This window comes from Macaca thibetana, chromosome 17 (genome assembly GCF_024542745.1).
Source record: "Macaca thibetana thibetana isolate TM-01 chromosome 17, ASM2454274v1, whole genome shotgun sequence".
NCBI lineage: Eukaryota > Metazoa > Chordata > Mammalia > Primates > Cercopithecidae > Macaca > Macaca thibetana.
In genome coordinates, this window is record NC_065594.1 from 6700980 (window position 1) to 6714479 (window position 13500).

General features: G+C 48.0%; 1 protein-coding gene and 1 non-coding gene across 2 annotated transcripts in view; one reads left to right on the forward strand and one right to left on the reverse strand.

The window, feature by feature from the left end:
- Positions 1-13500, forward strand: part of RASL11A (RAS like family 11 member A) — a 94192-nt gene that overhangs the window by 50449 nt on the left and 30243 nt on the right. The gene's annotated exons all lie outside the window — the stretch shown is intronic.
- On the reverse strand, positions 10424-10526 carry LOC126940952 (U6 spliceosomal RNA). Its single transcript, XR_007721008.1, has one exon. It is a non-coding gene; the product is annotated as a U6 spliceosomal RNA (small nuclear RNA).

Here is a 13500-nt window from a genome sequence, read left to right on the forward strand (position 1 = left end):
GTAAAGGAAAGACAAAGTCCTCAGAAGTCTGTAAGCTAAAGAGTAGTAATGGCTGGGCACGGTGGCTCATGCCTGTATTCCCAGCACTCTTGGAGGCCGAGGCAGGAGGATCACCTGAAGTCAGGAGTTCGAGACCAGCCTGGCCAACATGGTAAAACCCCATCTCTACTAAAAATACAAAAATTACTGGGGTATGGTGGCATGTGCCTATAATCCCAGCTACACGGGAGGCTGAGGCATGAGAATCGCTCAAACCCAGGAGGTGGAGGTCACGCCACTGCACTCCAGCCTGGGCATCAGAGTGAGATTCTGTTTCAAAAAAAAAAAAAAAAAAAGAGTAATAACAATTTTCAGTCTCTAGGAGTGATAATACCACTATATAAATAGTGGAAGTATAACACGTAAACATTGTGGAACTGTAATACAATTTGAAGTTGCTGTTTTCTCTTGCGTGCATATGCATGTATGTATGTATACATATATACACACATATATTACATAAGTAATACGTTCTTCTTGTAATGGATCCAATGATATAGAAATGTTCCTGTTCCCACAGATTGCTCAATGTGCAATTCCCCAGTCCCCTTTCTATGCATTTTAAGCGCATTTATATATATATGTATCTAGTCACATACCAACAAAACTGAGATCAGGTTATCTACTCTGATTTTTAAAATGTTGGCTGGGCGCAGTGGCTCATGCCTGTAATCCCAGCACTTTGGGAGGCTGAGGCGGGCGGATCACGAGGTCAGGAGATTGAGATCATCCTGGCTAACACGGTGAAACCCCGTCTCTACTAAAAACACAAAAACAAAATTAGCTGGGCATGGTGGTGGGCACCTGTAGTCCCAGCTACTTGGGAGGCTGAGGCGGGAGAATGGCATGAACCCGGGAGACAGAGCTTGCAGTGAGCCGAGATTGCACCACTGCACTCCAGCCTGGGCGACAGAGCAAGACTCTCTCAAAAAAAAAAAAAAAAGTTTAACAACTTTCACACCTACACTTTTTAATGGCTATTTAGTGTCATTGGCTATTTGGTATAGTTAACACTCTGCTTTACTAAGCCACTCTCCAATGACTTAGTAAACTTAGCTCTTTCTAGTTACTTGTGTTTCAATTGCTATAAAAACTCTTTATAGCAGCAACAAAACAACACAAATAGTTAAACAAGTAACTCTAAAACAAGAGCTCAGAATTTCCTTAAGATTTAGGGGCTGAGTGAGATCACTCACACCTGTAATCTCAGCACTTTAGGAGGCCGAGGTGGGAGGATTCCTCGAGGCCAGGAGCATGGCCAACATGGCAAGACACTGTCTCTACAAAAAATTAAAAAAATATTAACCAGGCATAGTGCATGCACCTTTGGTCCCAGCTACTGGGGAGGCTGAGGCAAGAGGATCACCCAAACCCAGGAGGCGGAGGTTGCAGTGAGCCATGACCGTGCCACTGCACTTGAGCCTGGGTGACAGACAGATCTTGTCTCAAAAAAAAAAAAAAAAAAGTGAATAACAGCCTGTGATTGAAACCCAGAAACCTTTCATTTTTAATCCTGGAACCACTTCTGGCTTAATCAAATGCTCAGGCTTTAGGGCAAAGAAAAAAAAAGGGAGAAATGTTGCTCTGGAAAATAAGTATGGTTTTTAGTAGAAACTCTGAAAGGAACATAAGCGTGGACATTTTTGAGTAGGAGGAAAAGAATAAGGAGCAATACATTCAACTGAAAAGAAAAGAAACCAGAAAGGGCGAGGTAGTAAGGAGACTCTGCCACAATAAAATCCAGATTTCCTATTTTATTTCATTTTGAGATGAGGGTGATTACGCATATACAAGTAAATCACTTGAGATGACTAAGCTGAAGGTGGGGTAGGAGGCGACAATTGTCTCTCCACCGTCACTGGCATGAGCAAGTGAAGTTAAGTGGGAATAAAATCAGGAGATGCAATTTCATGAAATCACCAGTGCTATTGTAGAAAGTGGCAGCTGCCTCTGAGGACGGCTTGCCTGGCAGTGAAATCAGCAGGTAGATTTTCCAGGCCGGAATGCAATTGTTTAAGCAGTATATTAGATGTCTATTTCATCTGAAATAATAATCATCCGGTGCCCTGTTACGCGCCGTAGCAGCTGCTTCTCTCCTGGCATGGATGGGATTGGTGTAGAACCTGATGTGATGCTGACTTACCCCAGAGTTAACAGCAGACACCCACAGCAGATGTTATGATTCAACAGGTCATGAGGCAAGCTCTCTGATGCTGGAGCCTGGATGATCGCCCCGAGACTTGCTGGTCAGAGTTTAATTCGATCATTTGTCAGTGTTATGACACTGGATATACTTGTTCCCACAAAACCTTAGCTGTTTGGGGTTTAGTAGTGGATTCATTTCAAAATTGTTCGAGAATTTTTTTTTTTTAAGAAATAGATGAGAATATGCCTGTTTAGGCAGTTTGACTTCCCAAGTATCGTTTCTTATCTCGTAAATAATTACCTCACATCGAATATGACAGATTTGGGGGATATGTCTAGGCATGCGCCCAGCACTCACCAGATGATGTTGCTGGAGCTGGGGGTTCCTGAGGCTTCTGCCAGGCAGTGGTCTGTTCACTCAGGGCTGCATGCTCACAAATGGCTGTAGCCAAAGGCTGCAGGTCCATTCCGCTGGAAATGCTTTCAGTAATCAGCAGGAAGACAACATTCTGAACCCTCATTTTAGGCAAATTTTAAGTTTCATCTTTTTCTGAACACTTCATAGGACATAGAAAATAAATGTTTTCCCTCCTCCCTTTTAGAAAGTGCACTAGACAGTGGTGGTGAGGTCTAAAGGTGGATAAGAGGGAGAGGAATGGAGAAGCAAAGCACCTGTGTAGGTAAGCCAGCAATGATCTGCCTCAGACATCGCCTTGTTTTATCCCATGTGGTCTGTGGAACTCCCATCCCTCCTTTGCTGGGTGACACTCAGCACAGGGGTTGGAGTGACAGCATGAAGGTGATGGCCCACCGGTGTCAACGGCCTGAGACTGCCTGGTGAAGAGTTGGTGGTGCATTATGACTAAGGCCTCTTATCTTCCCACCCACTGTTCACGGAACCAAGGGTTTCATCAGGATTTGTTATTTCGCTCAAGTCTAGGAATTAACTGTGACTCAGTGTTGAGGGCTAAGGCATAAGAGGGCAACTAGCTAGTTTAACAACAGCCTAGTGGACAATCAGTTATCAATTCTGACTATTCTGAGTCAGGCCACAGCGATCCCTTATTAATTCTGACTGTTCTGAGTCAGGCCAATCCCCAGCCCACCAGCAGCCCAGCATCCACAGTTGCTGACCACGCTGGGGTCCCTGGGCCATGTACCTTCCTGACGTTGCCTGGCAGGTCCAGCACAGGACTTTCTCGCTGGGAGCTCCCCAGTGTTTGGACCCACAGTGAGAGAGCACACAGATATTTAGAAAGTTCCGGTGGTGGGAAGCAGGGTGCAGTCCAGGCAGGGGCGTTTCATCCTGCTCAGCCGGCTGCTGTCCCCACAGGAGGGCACAACACTTGGTGGGGAGAGCACAGGGCCCACATGTCTGCGTGTGAATGCCATGAGGACAGGCCCGTGTGTGTCCTGCTGACAGGTCCTCAGCACTGAGCGCATGGCAGGTACTCAGTTAATATTGGCTAAATGGACGAAGAGGTCAGAGAGGGACAAGGAAACATTTAAGTCAACAAGATAAACAGGGAGAGTGGAAGATGCTCTCACAAATGAAATGCTACCATACAGTGCTGCTCAAAGTTCCCATCGAAATAGCCCTCCTAAGAGACGGGCGGAGGGCACGCTCAGCCTAGGTGGCCTGGAGTGGAGCCCTCAGGACAATAAGGCACGTTTAGTGATATGCAACTCACATCCGGTTTCCGACAGCCAGCCTCGGGTTTGTGTTGAGGTCCCTGCCGTGGACGACTCCTGACGAGCTCCTTGGCTGCCTTTTGGTAACTCCTACCCCCGCGAGAGTCCCTGAAGCATGTTTAGACCCTTCAAGGTCTAGCCCTGAGGATCACAGCCCTGAGCTAGAGTTGCCTCCGCTGTGTGACTACAACGTCCTTCAAGTCCTCCTTTCCTGTGGAGGTCTTGGGATTGCCTCTTTTTTTTCCTGGAGGAGAGGCTGCCCTCCTGCCCCAGAGGTGTGGCCTGTACCTGGGGCATTGACAGCGCCCAGCATAACTTAGCAGAGTCCAGCGACAGCACCAGGGATGCCACTTGCGGAAGTTGAGACAACGTGGGAAGAATTTCCTGACAAGCTGGTGGATATTAACGGAGCCTAACAGAAGCTGAAATCCGCTGGCAAACCCCGCACGGTGAGAAGCCCCTTCGCCTGCGCAGACTGCGTGCGGATGAGCTCACTTGGAGTTCGGTGACCTCCGAGTGAGGTCTGAGATCCCACCATTCCACAAGCCCCTTTCAAAATATTATTGTGACCCAGTTTTAAGCCAGTAATTAGACAGTCTTATTTTACAGCCCAGGAATCTAGGCCGTGGCATGGTGGGCCGTTTGCCCACAGTGAACGGAAAGCTAGGCTTTGTCAGCTTTTTGCTATCCTCCGAGGAGCTTCCAAAATTGGCAATGCTCTGGTTTCAGACTTATAATTAGCCTTCAGAAAATGATGACAGATCATCCTGCTATATCGAGGCCAGTCTCTTTTTCCCAGGAACCTGACACAAGGTCCCACTTCAAGCATTCCATGACCCAATTTGTCTTTCTTGGTGACCGGAGTGTGGTGACTGCGGGAGAAGCAGCCTGTGGCTGGCAGCGGCCGAGCTCCTGCCCCTGCCCCTCTCCTAGAGGACGGAGCTCCCCGTAGGGAGCTCCTTTTGGCCGAGGCCCATGGACTCAGCTTCTTGGGGCCACTGAGCCTCAGTTTGCACCCCGAATGCTGACAGTACTCAGAATTGATGTTGTGGGTAGTTACAGGCCCTGGGTGTCTCAAGCCGCTTTAGGGGCTTCTGATTTCTCCTTATGGCTCCGATGCCCTCCCTCAGTTCAAAGTCATTAAGCCCACTTGATTGGCCCTGGAGCTTTTGAGGTAAGCCTTGGGTTGGGAGATATCTCAGGCCCGAGAGCAGTCAAGGCCAGCCCTACTCATCCTGATCCCACTAATCTACTCCCCACAGACCATCACACTCCGCACCCCCACCGCAATACACACCACACATACGCACACACCGCACACTCACACACACCACAGTACACACCACACATACGCACACACAGCACACACTCATGATCCCACTAATCTACTCCCCACAGAACATTACACTCCGCACCCCCACCACAGTACACCCCACACATACGCACACACAGCGCACACACACACCACACACTCAGCCTCCACTCCCCACAGACCATTACACTCCGCACCCCCACCACAGTACACCCCACACATACGCACACACAGCGCACACACACACCACACACTCAGCCTCCACACCTCACACCTTGTAAACACACATATACATGCATCACACACCACACACAGTCACACATATACTCACACCCCCACATCCCATACCACATACACAGATACCACATATCACACACACAACACATGCACACTCACACCCACACCACACACACAGCACCCTCCTCATGCCCTCCACATCCCCACACCCCACACACTCATATACCACACATCATACACACATACATTATGCACACCTCACAACTACCCATCCCCATACTCACACACCATACCTCACATACACATACCACACTCACACCTCACACACACAGCACAGCACCTCTACATTCGCAGAGTTTTGTAAGGTCTTTCCAAAACCCATGCAATGCCAGCCTGGCCAACATGGAGAAACCCTGTCCCTACTAAAAATACAAAAATTAGCCAGGCATGGTGGTGGACGCCTGTAATCCCAGCTACTTGGGAGTCTGAGGCAGGAGAATCACTTGAACCTGGGAGGCAGAGGTTGCAGTGAGCCAAGATTGTGCCACTGCATTCCAGCCTGGGCGATAGAGCAAGACTCAGTCTCTAAAAATTTAAAAAAAAAAAAGGAAAAAACCAAAACCCATGCAATGCCTCACTTCTGGCGATGGCCAGGGGTCTCCCTCCCCAGTGTCTGTGTGCCATTCAGTGTCCATAAGCAAGACGACACCTTCACTGTGGGTTTTCCGGCTAGAGAAAGGGGTCCAGCTTGGGGACATAGTTTGCTAGTACATCAATCATTAAGAAAGTCATGTATGTTTAAAACATACTGAATTTTATTTTCTTTGGAATTTTTTTTAATGTTTTACTTAATATTACATTAGGATACAGTATAACACAACCTGGATTTGAATCCTGGCTTGGCCATTTACAAGTCAGCCAGCTAACCTTGGACAAGCAGCTTGATTTCCTCATCTGTGAAATAGGAATGACTATTATTTTTTAAACGCTTTTTTTTTTTTTGAGAAAGGGTCTCGCTCTGTTGCCCAGGCTGGAGTGCAGTGGTGCCATCTCAGCTCATGGCAACCTCTGCCTCTCAGGCTCAGGCGATTGAAATAGAAGAATTCCACGTGTCTCAAAGGTTGTTGTGAAGGTAAGGGCCAGCCGCACAGCGCCCCTACTGTTCTGTTTGGCACATGGTGGGTGCTCAGTGCACGGTAATGAGGAGATAAGGAATAGCGTTGTTCTCATCTGGCTCTGCCTCTCCCAGTGTCAGGCGCTGTACCCATTCTCAACATTGCCTTGGGCCAGGGCCCCCAACTTCTCCAGCTCCTGGGCAGCTGGTGTATCCCACCGGCTAAAGGATGAATGTATAGCTTTTGGCCGATCACCTCTCCATGAGCGTTCTACCTCATCTTCTAGCTGAAGCTATCTCCCTATTGGGCACAGTAGCTCACACCTGTAATCCCAGCACTTTGGGAGGCCAAGGCAGACAGATCACTTGAGGCCAGCAGTTCGAAACCAGTCTGGGCAACAAGGTGAAAACCCGTCTCTAGTAAAAATACAAAAATTAGCTGGGCATGGTGGCACACACCTGTGATCCCAGCTACTCAGAGGCCGAGGCACAAGAATTGCTTGAATCTGGGAGGCGGAGGTTGCAGAGAACTGAGATCTCGCCACTGCACTCCAGCCTGGGTGACAGAGTGAGACTGCATCCCAAAGGAAAAAAAAAGTCTCCTTCTTGGGGCAGTCTGGTTTCTCTGGAGGTTCATTCGCTCCCTGCAGGCACCTCTCACTGGCTTTCTGCCTGCCAGTCTCACCTGCTTCCCTGCATGAACTGCTCTAAGGAAAGGTCAATGTTCTATTTGTTGTCCTGGGTGGTGGTGACTCTGGTGTTGACTTTCTAATACAGAGATGATAGACTTCATAATATTTTTAATAAGTGAAAAACCAAAGTAGCAATATCGAGGGTTGCCTGGAAAAGAGCTGGGCTGAAAAGGAGATGTTAGGAGGCTCCTGCGGGATCCAGGCGAGAAGTGGTGACGGTCTGGACTTGGGCACTGGCAGAGAGAATGGAGAGGTGGGGAGGGCATCCTCACACCCCAAGGTGGCGGAAACTAAGGGCTTTGGCACCTGCTGTTGCACTGAATGCGTACGATGGAACTGTCCAGAACTGCAGTGACCCCTGGGTTTCCTTTAGCAGACTGCATAGTCTGCGGTGGGTGGGGCAGCAGGGGAATGGGTTGAAAGGGATGATACCTTTTGTTTAGGATGAGTTGAAGTTGGCGTGCTTGTGGGAACATCCAGGTGGAGTGTCCGGTAGTCAGTCAATACGGGGACTGTAGCTCAGCAGAGTCAGGAGCAGCTGTCTTCAAAAAATGCTCGCCTGCTAAAGATGGCTCCAAGTACAGTCATCCATTGCTTAACGATGGCAATGTGTTCTGAGAAGGGCATTGTTAGGCAATTGCATCATTATGCGCACATCACAGAGTGCTTGTACACAAACTGGATGGCATAGCCTGCTGCACACCTGGGCTATGTGATCTGGCCTATTGCTCCTAGGTTACAATCCTGTACAGCAGGTTACTGTACTGAATCCGGTAGGCAACTGTCACACGAATCACTAGGCAACAGGAATTTTTCAGTTCCGTGGTAATCTTATGGGACCAGCATCCTATATGTGGCCCGCTGTTGACTGAAGCACCGTCATGATTGTTGTTATTTCCTCTTCTACTTGACTGGAGGGGCCAGAATCTCCCCCTCAACCGGGTAATTTCGCAGACTGAGTCACTGGATGGCCTTTCTCCCATGGTCCTTCTTTCTTTACTGAAGCACAGAGTTTAATGATCTTTTCAGGCTTCTTTTCCCTCGGTTATAATGTGGAACTGCTCAGCCTGATACTTGAGAAGCTCATATCCCATTTAAACCTTATTAGAAATCTAATTCCTCCACTAGAAAATGACAGTGCAATAACTTCATCTTCCTATGCTAAGTAGGGGAAAGAGGCATCAAAAGCCACAAGTAAACAGGAAAGGCAGAGAGAATGAAAGCAAACCTAATATTTATTCCCGGCCCTGGGGCCTCGTTCACGGCTTCAGGGAGGCGCCTCTGCTCTTTGGGCACACCTCCGGGACTCTCCCCTAGTGTCTGCTAGTGGAAAAGACATGCGGGGGAGAGAGGTGTCCTCCCATCACCTCCTTGGCCCAGTGGCCAGCCTATGAGGAAACAGAGACCAGGGAGGTGATAGTGCCTGGCTGGGGTGATGGAGCTGTACAGAGAGCCAGGGCAGGGCTGGGGGTAGCGACAGAGGCACCCGGGCGCGTAATGTGAGGAGCTGCTCCGCCTGCCCTTGCACAACCCTTAGAGTCACCTCAAATCTCGGACTCTAGACACTTTTCTTGCTTCAACCACCCCAGACCGCGGTCACAGACTGAGGATAAAATCCCAGGTATCTTGATGCTGGAGTCTGTGTTCTTCTTTGCTGTTCCATACTTTGTGGATTATTTCAAACTCATCTTTCACAACTGGGCTCCAATTTCCCTTCCATGAGGCTGCCCTCCATTTACAGGTTCCAGAGGCCTCTCGCCCCCACCAACCTTTCCCTGGCACTTGGTTCATACTTACCTTTAAGTATTGATCCCGTTAAGGCTTATGTGCCTGTTTCTTCTCCCAACTCTATCCCAGGATAGTCTTTATAACACAGAACTCAGTATATGTCACGCATTTAATAAATACTAGTGAAACAGTGAATGAATGAATGAATGGCCCTGTGATTTGCCGTTCAGAATGCAGAGGTGTGGTCTGGGAATGGTGTGCTGTGGACACAGCTGGTCACAGGGGTCGGGTCCCTGGATGCTTCCTCTCTTTCTACTCTTTCCTCCCCACCCACATGCAGACCTCCTTCCAGTCTGCAGAGCTGGGCCCTTCTCAGGACTCAACTCTAGCTGGGAGGAGTCTTTCCTGAGTGCAGCCCCGGGCACTGAGTCCCGTGCTCGGTTGCCCTCCCTTTTTCCTTACTCCACTTCGCTGTTCCTTCCAATCCTGGTACCTGGCCCATCATCTGCCTCTCAGGCCGTTTCCATCACAGAGAAGGGATGTCCCCCAACACCTCCCTTCCGGGAGGGCCCCAGGTGGTTCTGAGCACTGCAGGTGCCCAGCAAGGAAACGGGTGAAGCTGACTTACATCATCTACTGCTGTGCCCCATAAACCTCATACTTTACTGCTTTTTCTAAGACTTTCAGATTCAAGGGTGCAACCTGGATGTGCAAGTTTCTTACATGGATGTGTTGCAAAATGCTGGGGTTCAAGCTTCTATTGAGCCCGCCACCCAAATAGTGAACATAGTACCTGAAAGGCAGATTTTCAACCCTTGCCCCCTCCCTCCCTCCTCTCTTTTGGAGTCCCTGGTATCTACTGTTTCCATCTTTATGTTCATGCGTTCTCTTTGTTTAGCTCCTATTTATAAGTGAGAACATGTAGTATTTGATTTTCTGTTTCTGTATTAATTCATTTAGGAAAATGGCCCCCAGCTGTATCCATGCTGTTCCAAAGGACATGATTTCAAGGCTGGGCACAGTGGCTCACGCCTGTAATCCCAGCACTTTGGGAGGCTGAGGCGGGCAGATCACCTGAGCTCAGGAGTTTGAGACCAGCCTGGCCAATGTGGTGAAACCCCATTTCTACTAAAACTACAACAACAACGTAAAAAATTAGATGGGTGTGGTGGCACGTGCCTATAATCCCAGCTACTCAGGAGGTTGAGGCAGGAGAATTGCTTGAACCCAGGAGGTAGAGGTTGCAGTGAGCCGAGATCGTGCCACTATAGTCTCACCTAGGTGACTTCGTCTCAACAAACAAACAAAAGGACATGATTTCATTCTTTTTAATAGCTGTGTAGAATTTCGTAGTGTATATGCACCATGTTACCTTCATCCAATCCACCATTGGTGTGCACCTAGGTTGGTTCCATGTCTTTGCTAATGTGAATAGTTCCACCAGACATCGGCTGTGGCGTGTTTATCACAGCTTTACTGCTTTTGTTTCTATGTATTTATTTAAGGGGCCATGCTAATCTTCTCCGTATCATTCCAATTTTAGTATATGTGCAGCCAAAGCAAGCGCAGCTTTACTGCCTTGGAGCCTACTTTTAGCATCTGTATGTAGACCCGTTTCCCCAAGCGTTCCTTTCCTGAGTCTCTCATGTGGTCCTGACGAAGAAGTGAACCCTGGGGACAAAGCCTCACCAAGTCCTAAGAAATATTACTACCTGCTTGTTTGGGTCTCATGTTTCTTTAAAAATTAAGACGAAGCATGTCCCTCAGTCTCCTGGAAAAGGTAATCAGAGATGATGATGAGGACCAAAGGCCCACAGTTAAAAATCATGGGTAGAAACACGCCAAACTCACTGTGCTAAAAGCGGGGTGGCAGCTTTGCTGTGTCCTCTTCAGACACAGAGGGAGCAATACCTGCTTTGGGATCCAGGAGATTTTGGGCACCTGAAGAATCCCACCTTCAGACAGAGGGCAAGAGCAATGCAAAAAATTCCTGGACATTGCTCAGCAAAGCACAGATAAGAAGTAAAAGGAGAGTAAGCCTGGGCAACCCTGGGCTCTGTCTCTTGGCGTCCCCGGTTTCCATCCCATTGCAATGGGAATGGACTTGGCTTAGACATTCCCATTGCAATGGGGCAGACATTCTGATTATGGCAGAACCCAAAACACGTGATAAAGAAATGTCTTTTGTTTTAGCTTTTTATTTGGATGTAGTTTCAAATTTACCAAAAAATGTATGAGGAACATTTATAAACTCTTTACCTAGATTCACTGATTGTTAACATTTTAACCTGTCAGCTTTATTGGTTGATCATCTGCTCCCCACTCCTCTCTCATAATTTAGAAAAAAAATTATTTGGAAGTCAGTTACATATGTCATGGCTGTTTACTCCTAAATACTTCAATGGGTATTTTCTTTTTTTTTCTCTTTTTTTTTTTTTTTTTTGAGGCGGAGTCTCGCTCTGTGCCCCAGGCTGGAGTGCAGTGGCGCAATCTCGGCTCACTGCAAGCTCCGCCTCCCGGGTTCACGCCATTCTCCTGCCTCAGCCTCCTAAGTAGCTGGACTACAGGCACCCGCCACCGCGCCCAGCTAATTTTTTGTATTTTTGGTAGAGACGGGGTTTCACCGTGTTAGCCAGGATGGTCTCGATCTCCTGACCTCGTGATCCGCCAGTCTCGGCCTCCCAAAGTGCTGGGATTACAGGCGTGAGCCACCGTGCCCGGCCTCAAAGGGTATTTTCTAAGAACTGTTGTATTAGTCTTTGCTATACATCGCATTACTATAAAGAACTACCAGAGCCGGGCATGGTGGCTCACACCTCTAGTCCCAACACTTTGGGAGGCCGAGGCAGGAGGATCAGTTGAGGTCAGGAGTTCGAGGCCAGCCTGGCCAACATGGTGAAACCCCGTCTCTACTAAAAATACAAAAATTAGCCCGGCGTGGTGGCACACACCTGTAATCCCAGCTACTTAGGAGGCTGAGGCAGGAGAATCACGTGAACTCGGGAGGCGGAGGTTTCTGAGTCTGGTAATTTATGAAGAAAAGAGGTTTGACTCACAGTTCTGCAGGTTTAATAGGAAGCATGACTGCGGGCCTCAGGAAACTTATAATCATGGAGGAAGTTGAAGGGGAAGCAAGCAAGAGAGGGGAGAGAGAGAGAGAGAGAGAGCAAGTGGGGACCTGCCAAATACTTTGAAACCATCAGATCTCGAGAGAACTCACTCACTCTCACAAGAACAGCATGGGAGAAATCGGCCCTCATGATCCAGTCACCTCCCACCAGCACCCTCCCCAGTACTGGGCATTACAATTCAACATGATATTTGGGCGGGAACACAGAGCCAAACCATATCAACAGGGATATTCTCTTCCATAACTGAGGTTATCAACTTCATGAATTTACATGGCTATGATGCTTTCTTTTTGAGATGAGGTCTTGCTGTGTTGCCCAGGCTGGATCTGAACTCCCAGGCTAAAGTGATCCTCTGGCCTCAGCCTCTGGAGTAGATGGGACTATAGGCGTGCACCACCATGCCTGGTCACGATGCTTTTAACTGAATATTAAATTCATGTTAATGTTCCAATTTTGCCAGTTGACCCAATAATGTCCTTTATAGCATTTCTCCCACTGCAGAATAGGATCTTGTCTCCTGAGCTTCCTTTAATCTGTAACATTTGTGTCACCTTTTGCCTTGTGGAACATTAATGTTTTTGAAGAGTCCCATCCCCCAGTTCCTGTCTAATGGAATGCTGCTTATTTTGTGTTTGTTCGATGCTTCCTCGTGATTAGATTGAGGCTGTGCATTCACCGTGGGAGACAGCGTAGGTGACACTGGTGTACTTCTCAAGCCACCACATCTGGAGGCACATGATATCTACGTGCCCCACAATGGTGGTCATTTTCATCATCTGGACACTGTGTTGCCTGACTTATCCACTGTGTAATGACTATTTTAAAACAAACTGTCTTTTTTTTCTTTGAGAGAGTCTCGCTCTCTCATCCAGGTTGGAGTGCAGTGGGACAATCATAGGTCTCTGCAGCCTTGATCTCCTGGGTTCAAGTGATCTTCCTGCCTCAGCCTCCCAAGTAGCTGAGACTACAGGTGTGCACCACCATGCCCAGACAATTTTTTTACTTTTTGTAGAGACAGGGTCTTGCTTTGTCAGCCAGGCTAGTCTGGAACTCCTGGGCTCAAGCAATCCTCCTGCCTCAGTTTCCCAAAGTGCTGGGATTACAAGTGTGAGCCATGGCCCCCGGCCAAAATGTCTTTTTGAATGTTCATGTATTTGTAATGTAACAAGTGATTTCCCAAACACACACACACACACACACACACACACACACACACACACACACAATTTCATCTTCCAATAAAGTTTCTTCTTTGCAGTGCCACATACGCATGAACTCTGAGGTCTTCAAATTCTGCATGAGCAGCGTTGGTTTGCAGACGACAGAATCCTCTCAAATAGGTTTCATTAAGAAGGGATTTAGGATATTAACGTACTTACAAAAACACTATGACATTTGAAGAAATGGATT